Source organism: Zingiber officinale, chromosome 6A, assembly GCF_018446385.1.
Source record: "Zingiber officinale cultivar Zhangliang chromosome 6A, Zo_v1.1, whole genome shotgun sequence".
Taxonomy (NCBI): Eukaryota; Viridiplantae; Streptophyta; class Magnoliopsida; order Zingiberales; family Zingiberaceae; genus Zingiber; species Zingiber officinale.
In genome coordinates this window covers 112,936,741-112,947,894 of record NC_055997.1, presented here as the reverse complement: position 1 = coordinate 112,947,894, position 11,154 = coordinate 112,936,741, and the positions used below count along the sequence as shown (strand labels likewise).

General features: G+C 45.7%; 1 long non-coding RNA gene across 2 annotated transcripts; it reads right to left on the bottom strand.

Annotated features, from left to right (window-relative positions):
* Positions 1 to 8,640: 8,640 nt before the first annotated feature.
* LOC121994315 lies at positions 8,641 to 10,194 on the bottom strand. 2 transcript variants are annotated; one of them, XR_006115680.1, is made up of 4 exons: positions 9,664 to 10,194; positions 9,453 to 9,587; positions 9,293 to 9,369; positions 8,641 to 8,716 (listed from the first exon to the last, which is right to left on the bottom strand). It is a non-coding gene; the product is annotated as an uncharacterized LOC121994315 (long non-coding RNA). The 2 variants fall into 2 exon arrangements; XR_006115679.1 differs by having other exon boundaries at positions 9,293 to 9,364.
* Between the last annotated feature and the right edge of the window lie 960 nt (positions 10,195 to 11,154).

Here is an 11,154-nt window from a genome sequence, read left to right as displayed (position 1 = left end):
GTACAATCGGACCTCTCTAGGTCGATCAGTGAGTTTCGGTTAAAATCCACTAATGGACCTAGAGAGCTCCGATTGCACCCATTTCAGTTTCTATGGATTTTTAAAATTACAAGGAGTTCAAATATGGTGTCCATTATTTATTTTAGTTTTTCATAGATGTTAACATGCAAAATCAAAGAATCGGCAAAAAAGCCCACGTTGAGCCTGATATGAGTCCATATCAGGCCCAACGTGAGTTTTTTTTTTTTTATCAATTCTTTAATTTTATATATTAATATATATTAAAAGTCGAAATAAATAATGAATATCATATTTGAACTTCTTGCAACATAAGAAATCCATAGGAACTGAAATGAGTTCAATTGGAGCTCTCTAGGTCCATAAGTGGGTTTTGGTCAAAATCCACTGATGGACCTAGAGAGCTCCGATTGACTAAAACCCATTGATGGACCTAAAGAGCTCCGATTGAACCCATTTCAGTTCCTATGGATTTCTGATGTTGCAAGGAGTTCAAATTTAGTGTCTTTTATTTATTTCGACTTTTCATAGCTGTTAACATGCAAAATCAAAGAATCGGCAAAAAACTACACGTTTGGCCTGATATGAACTCATATCAGGCCCAATGTGGGCCTGATATGGAATCATATCAGGCCCAACGTGGACCTGATATGATTCCATATCAGGCCTAACTTCCATGTTGTAAAAATTTAATCTTTTTATTGTTGTAGATTTCAGTTTCTAGTATATTTCCTTCCGCACAGGAAAATATTGGTATGTAAGATTCATATGTTTCATTCTGAATGAATTAGTAAGTTCTTGTTAAAGATTAACTAAATTGGTTACATCCTAAACTTTAAAAATGCACTTTGTTGGCCATTCTAAATACCTTCAATTTTGGTAACAAAAAAAGAGAGGGAAAATAAAGTAAAGCTTTGAAAATTTGTGAAAGGTGGTTGCTTGAATGATGTAAGGATTTGACTAATATGCAAGTTTAAACTAATTTACTATCCTCTTGTTTTGTTGGATTAAACACAGTTAAAATCTCGAATGATTAAATTGCACTTGAACGATTAATTATCTAGTCATAACCAAAGTTAGTTATCTGTTTTGCAGCTGTCACAGTCAGAGACATTACCACAACGACAGCCTTTTCTCATAATTAATCTTTTTATTGTTTTTCGTATACACAAAGCATGTATAATCTCTAAACTCAATCTGTAAAAGGTACATTGAGTATTACCAGGTCACATATAAACCACGACTATCAGAAAAGGCTGTTGAATTTTTGCAACATGGAAGTTAGGCCTGATATGATTCCATATCAGGCCCACGTTGGGCCTGATATGAGTTCATATTAGGCCCAATGTGTAGTTTTTTGTCGATTCTTTGATTTTACATGTTAACAGTTATGAAAAGTCGAAATAAATAAGAAACACCAAATTTGAACTCCTTGTAACATCAGAAATCCATAGGAACTGAAATGGGTTCAATCGGAGCTCTCTAGGTCCATCAGTGGGTTTTGACCAAAATCCACTAATGGACCTAGAGAGCTCCGATTGAACTCATTTCAGTTCCTATGGATTTCTGATGTTGCAAGGAGTTCAAATATGGTGTCCATTATTTATTTTAGCTTTTCATAGATGTTAACATGTAAAATCAAAGAATCGGCAAAAAACTACACGTTGGGCCTGATATGGAATATATCAGGCCCACGTTAGGCCTGATATGAGTCCATATCAGGCCCAACGTGGGCTTTTTTATCGAGTCTTTGATTTTATATATTAATATCTATTAAAATCTGAAATAAATAATGGACATCATATTTGAACTCCTTGTAATTTTAAAAATTCATAGAAACTGAAATGGATGCAATCGGAGCTCTCTAGGTCCATCAGTGAATTTTGACCGAAACTCACTGATTGACCTAGAGAGCTTCGATTGCACTCATTTGAGTTCCAGTGTGATCCTGTCCGAACCCTGAGTCGACGGACGCTGGGGACGTGGCGCTCTCCTCTATCTCCAACCAACCGCATAAATTTCCGGCGAACCTGCAAGGAAGTCGGGCTAGGAGGAGTTTCCCGACGACGACCCTCCGACGCTCAAGTCAGGCAAGAGGAAAACGATGAAGTGACTTCAAGAATCAGAGATAGCGTACCTCCGGTGAAGTTTGTGGGCTCTTATATAGAGCTCCAGGAAGGCTTGTGCACACCTGTCGAGGCGTACACGTGTCCTTTACCATACCTCAGTATAAGCTTACTAGAGGAGCATGTCTGACACCATACTGCTACAGTCTGAGCACCTCTCTGATGGGACAGTGGAACCTTCCGTCGTAGGATTCTGCGTATGGCCTGGTCGTCGAGCATGCCTGTTGTCAGAAGATATTCCCCAATGTCCTCTTGTCCTTGTCTCTTTTTTCCCCGAGCCGAGCGTCCATCCGCTCGGCAGGCATTGGTCCGACCGGGCGTAGGTATCTGTCCGACCGGGAAGATTCCACTCCCTCACGTGCTCGGCTGAGACTGTTCCTTCACATCATTGCTGCTTTACGCCTCGGCCGAGCAGGCTGCCCGCTCGGCTCGGCGACCATGTTCACCGTGAGCGTCGGAAACCCGACTCCCCTTCGGGCTGTCTTTGATTCCGCTCGGACCTGTTCGGCCGGTCGACCCACCCACTCTCCGATCGGCCGGACCTCATGCTGACTCTTTTGACTTTTGACCTTTACGTGGCGTTGACTCCCCTCAAAGGAGGTCCTCCGTCCTTGCCGCCGGATCACTTGCCTCCCCTTCAAGTCTAGTCGAAGGAGGCGATTAGTCCGACTGACCGGACCGCCAGTTACGTCGAGCGGCGTCTATGTGAAACTATCCTCCGCTCGACCCCCACGGGGGTAGCTATAACGTCAGTCAACGCCAACATTCCTCGGATCTCTTCGAGATTTGCGCCAATCTCCGTCATTAAGGCCGAGCACACGGTCATTAAATGCACTCCAGTGGCCGAATGCCACGTGTCGCTGCTACCATCATCGTACGGCGGTGGCGTCGCGAGCGACGAGACCGAGGTAGTTTGAAATGGACGGCCCGATGCGTGCTTCGGTTCCCATGACCTGCATCCGACGGTGGAGGCCGCTCGGGCTTTACCCTATAAAGCCTTCGCCTTCTCCCCCTACTCGCCGCATTTGCGTCTTCGTGTGTCCCGTAACCTCCTTTGGTGCTTCAGTGCTCCGGCAGCTTCGGTTCTCCTTTTTCCGACGATTCCGTGTTCCTCGTCGATCTTCATTCTTCTCTGTAAGGTTCTTCTTCTTTTCTATCTTTGGTTCTTGTGTTTTCTTTGCGTTTCTTTCCCGAGTTTTGGTCCTCTGGGCACTGTTTCGTCTGTCATCTTCTTCCTTCTATCATCCACCTTTCTTCGCCTTTTGTGGTTTCGCCCGTTCGGACAATGGCCAGTTCTTCTCAACCTCAAGACCCAGCCCTCGGCCCGTGGTATATCACCATGGAGTCGCGCTTCGATCAGCGCGACGCCGATATTCTGATAGACAATTTTGACATCCCCTCTGACTTTGAAATTATCTTACCCTCCCCCTCCGCTCGGCCACACAAACCGCCGCGCGGAGCTTTTTGTGTCTTCCGCGAACAGTTCATAGCCGGTCTGCACTTTCCCATCCATCCCTTCATCGTAGAGGTTTGTAATTTTTTCGGCATTCCGCTCGGAAGCTTAGTCCCTAACACCTTCCGCCTTCTATGCGGCGTTGTCGTCCTGTTCAAAATCCACAACATTCCCCTCCGACTGGAGGTCTTCTATTATTTTTATTATCCTAAACAGTCCGAGCTGGGTACTTACATGTTCCAGGCTCGGCCCGGTTTAGTCTTCTTTAATAAACTGTCCTCTTCCAATAAACATTGGAAAGAGTTCTACTTTTATCTTCGTCTTCCCGAACGGACCTCCTTCCGAACCCAGTGGCAGGTCATACCGCCAATCTCCCCTGAGCTAAAAAGGTTCAAGACCCGACCGGACTATCGTCATGCTGCCAACATGCTAGCCAGTCTGAAGTTCGACATCAACAAATTCTTACCTGAAGGGGTGATGTACATATTTGGCCTGAGTCCGATCCGGACCCCCCTCCTGAGCGGCTTCGGTAAGAATTTTACTTGTACATTTGCCTTGATTACTAACTGATTTTCTCCTTTTTCCTTTGCAGCGGACATTGTCATGGAGTCTGTGATGGTCGGGATTTTGAAGAGGAAAGCGGCGGCGCTCGAGGCCGTAGCTGCCAAAGAGATGGAGGCGCTTGGCATTGAGCCGGTCGGCTCACACGAAGGGGAGAGCGGGACTCACGAGGAGTCAGCCGCTCAGGCATCTCCCCAGGATGTGGTGAGAGGCGCCACCCCCAGCAGGGGACCAACTGTCCAAGAGGAAGGCTCCGCTCAGGAGGAAGAGCACCCTCTCCGACAAAAGAGGCGCCGAACGGAGACACCACTTCGCTCGGCCACTTCCGCGGTCCAGCCGTCCGAACGGACCACCGCTGATTCTCGCGGCAAAGCCCCAGCGGTTGAGGCGATTTCGTCCGATCGGATCCCATCCCAGCTGGATGCATCCGCGGACCCCCTCGAGGCCATTCCTGTCAGCGCCCTTCCGCCCGCTCCCCGCCAAGTCCAACGTTCGGCCATTTTGTCCCAGTTTTCTGCGCAGGCCTCCGATCCGTCCCCAGCGTCCGCTCAAACGACTCCCGGTTGGCACCGTACCATCAGGGTCTCCCTGCATCTCCCCACCGAAGAGTTGATGCCCGAGTCCGATCGGCCAACCGCGCCCGAGCACATGATCACAATGAAGGGGCCTCTAGCCGAAATGTGGGCCGACGCTCGGGCACGTGTCGCTATGATTCCACTCAGCAATCTGGCCAACAGCCACATGCAGCAGGCCATTGGGGTAAGCGTATTTTCTCAAGTCCTTTACGCATTCTTTCCGATCGGCCATTAACAATCTTGCTTATGCCAGAGATGGGTGGAGGAGATCGCTGTCTCCAACCGTCTGGCCATGGTGGACGAGGAGCTAAAGAGGCTAAGGAGTTCGGGCGGCGCGCCTTCCCAGGGTCCATCATATGCCGAGCTGCAGAAAGAGCTCAAGAAGACCCAAGACCTATTGGCGGCTGAGAAAAAGAAGACGGCCGACCAAGCCCATACTCTGGCCGAACTGGAACGACAGGTCAAATCACTGGACCGCAAAATAAGCCTGGCAACCGAGCGGAAGAAAACGACTATCTCCGATCTGGAGAAGAAAAACGTTGAGGCTCGGGGCCTGGAGCAACGAGTCAAAGAGCTGATGGAGCAGCTGGACGACGAGAAGGCGAGCCGTTCGGCCGAGGCGATTAAATAGAAGGATGACCTGAAGACTTTGCAGGAGTCTTTTGAAGCTTCTCAAGTTGCCTTCAGGGAATATCAAGAGGCGGAACCCGGCCGAGTCGCAGCCCTGAGGATAAAGCACATCCGCTCGACCGAATTTTCAGAAAAAATGTGCGAGCGGATGTATAATGCCTTTGAGCTTGCCATCACCGCCACGACGGACTACCTGAAGTCCAAGGGTCAGCTCCTTGACTCCGCCAACATCCCGGCCCAAGACTACTCAGTGTTCCTCAGCACCATCCCTAAGGACCTTTATGATTTTCTAGAATAGAAGTCTTTATGTAATTCAGTCGTTCGGCCAAAAAAACTTCTCTTTTTGTAATTCGGCCGCTCGGTCTTGATTCCTCTAACTTCAAATGGAAAATTTATCTTTATGCAACTTCGTTTTTACTTTGCATGCTTGTGGGTGATTGGTCGGGGCCTATGACAAACAACTCGGCCAACTAGGCCTCCCGAGCGGGCGTGAGTGGCATACGACTTGCCACTACTTTCCCTTTCCGCTTATCTTTAAGCGTCTTTCGTTCCGGCCAGAGAGTTTATAGTCGCCGGTACGACTCTCGATATTTAACGTCGGAGCTCAACGGTCTTCCGGCCGGAGAGTTTATAGTCGCCGGTTCGACTCTCGATATTTAACGTCGGAGCTCGACGGTCTTCCGGCCGGAGGGTTTACGACTCTCGATATTTAACGTCGGAGTTCGACGGTCTTCCGGCCGGAGGGTTTATAGTCGCTGGTTCAACTCTCGATATTTAACGTCGGAGCTCGACGATCTTCCAGCCGGAGGGTTTATAGTCGCCGGTACGACTCTCGATATTTAACGTCGGAGCTCGACGGTCTTCCGGCCGGAGGGTTTATAGTAACCGGTATGACTCTCGATATTTAACGTCGGAGCTCGACGGTCTTCCGGTCGGAGGGTTTATAATCGCTGGTTCGACTCTCGATATTTAACGTCGGAGCTCGACGGTCTTCTGGCCGGAGGGTTTATAGTCGCCGGTACGACTCTCGATATTTAACGTCGGAGCTCGACGGTCTTCCGGCCGGAGGGTTTATAGTCGCCGGTACGACTCTCGATATTTAACGTCGGAGCTCGACGGTCTTCCGGTCGGAGGGCTTATAGTCGCCAGTATGACTCTCGATATTTAACGTCGGAGCTCGACGACCTTCAAGGCTAATTTCAAGACGGACGATATACACCCCGCCGGGCGGCGTTCGACGAATAATGCCAAATGTGTTTTATCACTTTGCTTCCTGCATTAAAAGGACACAGGCGACCAAAACATACATAAAATGAATTACATCGGCGCACCTCTCACCCAGCTCGGTACGGCTGGAGATGATTTGCGCTCCACAGTCTGTCACGCCCCCAAAGGAGTTCCTGTCAGACAAAAATCCGGCAGAACCTCCCCTGTACCGGTGACAATCTGAAGCATCACTACAAGCAAAATACATCAGCCACATGCGGCTGGAATATTTATATACACAACCACGCAGTTATAATAACAGCCCACACGGCTGGAATGAAACAATCACAACCACGCAGTTATATATAAAACAGCCCACACGGCTGTACTAAAAACCAACACAGCGGAAAAACGAAAACGGAAAGCCCAATACAACACAATCAACACACTGCTAGCCGGCTAGGCTTATACAACAAATACAACACCAAAACCATAAGATAGCCACACGGCTATACACAAATACAATGCCAAAAATAAGAAAAGAATATACAAAAGAAAACAATCACGATCTTCGGATGTGACGTAGGACCCGTCAGACAGGATACTCCGAGCGACACTCCAACCATCTACCTGAAAACATAAAGATACAAACGGGGTGGTGAGTACGAGTCACTCAGCGAATAATAGATAAGATAGTGCATGATCTATCTAAAATAAACATGGAGATCAAAGTATACAGTCTCAGTAGGGAATAAAGAACATGATCATATTGACATAATCAATCCATATAACATAATCGACATAATAATCATACATAATCAAATCTGACATACCAACTGCACAAACTACAATTGACATAATGAAAAATACATACTCAATCTGGAATCGACACATGGTACAATGATCAGTAAACTCACTGGTTCAGTAACAGATCTGCTCGTAACACTTATGCAATATATACGACAACATATACATGTATAATAAATGATATGTATGAAGCATGATAACCATATGCAATAATCATATCTTAAACAAGTGCAACATATCATAATCACATGCAATTAGTATCTAATAGGCATGTATGCAAATGCAGATGCACCGCGCATCAAATGCAAGAATAATAACTGCGTATGCATGCTCCATGGTCACCCCCGCCACCTCTCTAGACACCACGACCCCTGTATGGCCGAGAGGTTTGGGTCTGTGACGACTGTACTACCCTCCAGCCCACTATATAGTGGTTGAGGCGGACAGTCCGCTAATAGCTATCTAGCTAAATAGCATCGGGGTCTCTCGAAACGCCGGATCTCACTAAACCTCGTGGCCGGGTGGCACGACAGGACATCTCCTCCAACTACCACTACCCATGAGTGGCCGAGTGTGCGGTGCTGAACCAAACCAACTGATGACTCTCTCACCACAAGGGAGACAATGGTCATCAGATGCAATGAATGATGAACATGATATATATATATATATAATCATCATCCATGCAATAACTCCAAACCTCAAAAAATACCTCCAACAAGAGTATAATCGTCATGATACCACCACGTATCCCACCAAACACATATACACAACTATACGCGTATAATCAACCAAAAATCTCCAATAATCCACTAGACACATATGCACCGAACGTAAGTACAATCAACATGTATCCTCCAATAATAACCACATCAGACACGTGTATAAACCATAAACATACAATCAACACAACTCCTCCAAAAATACATAACCAAACACGTGTGTACATACAACATGCAAATGTAGGGTCAACATGATGACTCCTAAAATACATACCAAGCTACATACAATCAACATTATATGCATAAATCAGCATGATAAACCCAACAACTCGACAATCCCCACTATACATACTCTACACGCGTAATCCCAGCAGAGTAGAAATCAAGAGTAGAGACTGCATATGATATAACTAGGACATCTCAAAGATCAAGCATAAGGATCAAGCAGGAAGGCAACCAACAAATACGATATAAGGAAAAGTAGCCTAATCCATCACATAAAACCATGCACTAAGCTCAATAAAATCTACATAGAGTCAAGGAAGAAATACCCGCCTTAATTTGTCGACCGTGTCCAGAATAAATCCCACGTCGTGATGATCATCCCATATCAAAGTCCTGCATAAATCAATATTTACATATTTTATTTAGCTAAATTCACATGAATTAAAATAGCTAAATAAAATCCCTACTCAACTAGGATAACTCCACTCAAATCTGATCTCTGATAAATCCTCCAAATAATCCTCAATCTAACTCACATAATTCATCATCAATCCAACACTAATCCAAACTCATCAAAAATCCTTCTAAATCCACAAATCAATCCAAGATTCAATCCAAATCAATATATCAAAGTTGAATTCTAATTCCTTAACCATGAATCAACTTCACACAATTCATCCATTTCAACTAATCTACACAGATTACAACAATCTATCATCAACAATCTATGTTAACCCAATACCATCATCAACAATCTATCATCAACAATCCATGTAGAATGCTTAATCTAATCCAATACATAACCTACCAGTCATCAATTAATCCAACACAAGAGCATCCAACTACAACGAATCCCTCTACATGCTCCCATGTGCTCTAAACTAAACATGATCTAATATCCATTAACAACACTGATAGAACAGAATAATAATAGAAGGATCTAGAGATACATCACCAGAAAACACTCACCTTGAGGTATGACAGCAAAATTCTGAATCTTACAACCCAAGAAGTTCTATGCCGTCAACTATCAAAGAAGCACTACACTAATTCATCCAAGAATCAATCCATAAATCCAATCATATAGCAAAGGATTTGTTGAACCCCTAATTCACAACATTAAACTCACCTCAACAAAACCTTAGCTCAATCCAGATGCCCCAACTGGTGTTTTACTGCTGGAGAAGATTACTGCCGGAGTTGATGGCCTCACCGGACCCTAGCAGCAACCCTCCACCCCACAAGAACCGCCACAGCAAACCATCTGCAACCTCAACACACCCTAAATCAAAATCAACGTTTCCATAACTGATCACGAGATCAAACTCCTCAACCCTCACCTTTCGGTCACATTGCCGGATCAATGCAGCTTGGCCGGACACTTCACAACAGACCAAGGATCAAACCCAACATCAATCTTGAAGCTAGGTTGGTGATTAGAAGCAGAGAGGTCGGCGATCAGGTACAGGAAAGGGACGGCGGCGGTTGGTTGGAAGGGAAGGAGTTGAGTCGCTGGTGAGTCTCGGGACGAAGAGAGCTCGCGCGCGTGATCCGGCTACATCGTGTGGAGTGGTGTGGTCGGGAGGCTCGGCGAGAAAGACTCGGTGTCAGCAATCTAGGGCACGGTGACAAGATCGGCAAGAAGAAGGAGAGGCTCCACACCTTGAGAGAAGGAAGAGGGAGGCTCGGCCGAGACACACTAGAGAAGACCGTCGCCAGCAGTGAACTCGTGGTGATCGGCGGCGCAAGAAGGGCGACGACGACAAGGAAATCAGGTGGCAGAAACAGGATCTAGGGCACCACGCGTGAGGGCAAGCGTTGGCCCTTTCCTTCCGGCGATCGAGCTCCATCTACCTGCTAATGGAGGGTCAACCGGCACCGGCACGATCATCTCCCTTGCGACGTTGGCGTCGGGGAAGAAGAGGTTGCGCGAGAGGCTTGGGAGAGGAGATCGGGGAAAGAAAAATTAGGAGAAAGTGAGAAGAGGAAATCGGAAATTAAGGATTTAAATACTTAGGTTAACCTCTAAGTTAATTCCTCAATTAACTCCCACTTAAATGGATATTCCAAAACAAGCCTCCATTGTATCCCGAATCTATCCCCTCAAAATAGGTCATACGGATAATCCTAGAAAAATTTCTAAAAATTTCAGAAAAATCCAATAAGAATTTTCGTCCAATAATATTTATTATTTGATTTTACGGTATCTTACATTCTCCCCCACTAATAAAAATTTGGTCCCCAAATTTACTGGTCTACTCAGGGATCCTCATCCAAGGGTAACCACCAAACAACATACTCATATACCACTCCATCCAGATAACATGAATAAATCTCCAACCATAATAATCCACCTCCAAATGAATAGCAATGACTCTGTGGCTATGAACACACCCTGCATCTGCTACTTCCACACTGTACCTTAACCAACTGTGGATAAATCAACTAACTCTGAAATCTAAAAATCCACTATCATCAGATCCTCCAACATCTATATAAAGTGCTCAAACTATCCATCAGTCTGAGGGTGAAAAATCTATACTCAAGCGAAGCTCGTAATCCAAAGTCTGCTATAACCACAGTCAAAATCAAGATGAAAAATTATGGATCTCCATCTAATATAACACTCAGAGATATACCATGAGATCATGTAATCTCTCTAGAGTATAATCCTGCTACTCAATCCAAAAGAACCCGTCCTACAAATCGATGGCTAGGGAGCAAAGTCGCCACCCAACAATGATTACCCAAACCAAAATATCCTCTCCAAGTCCTGGATAATCCCACAACAAAGTTCGTCAAACATGCTCTCAATTCCACTCTAGTACCTG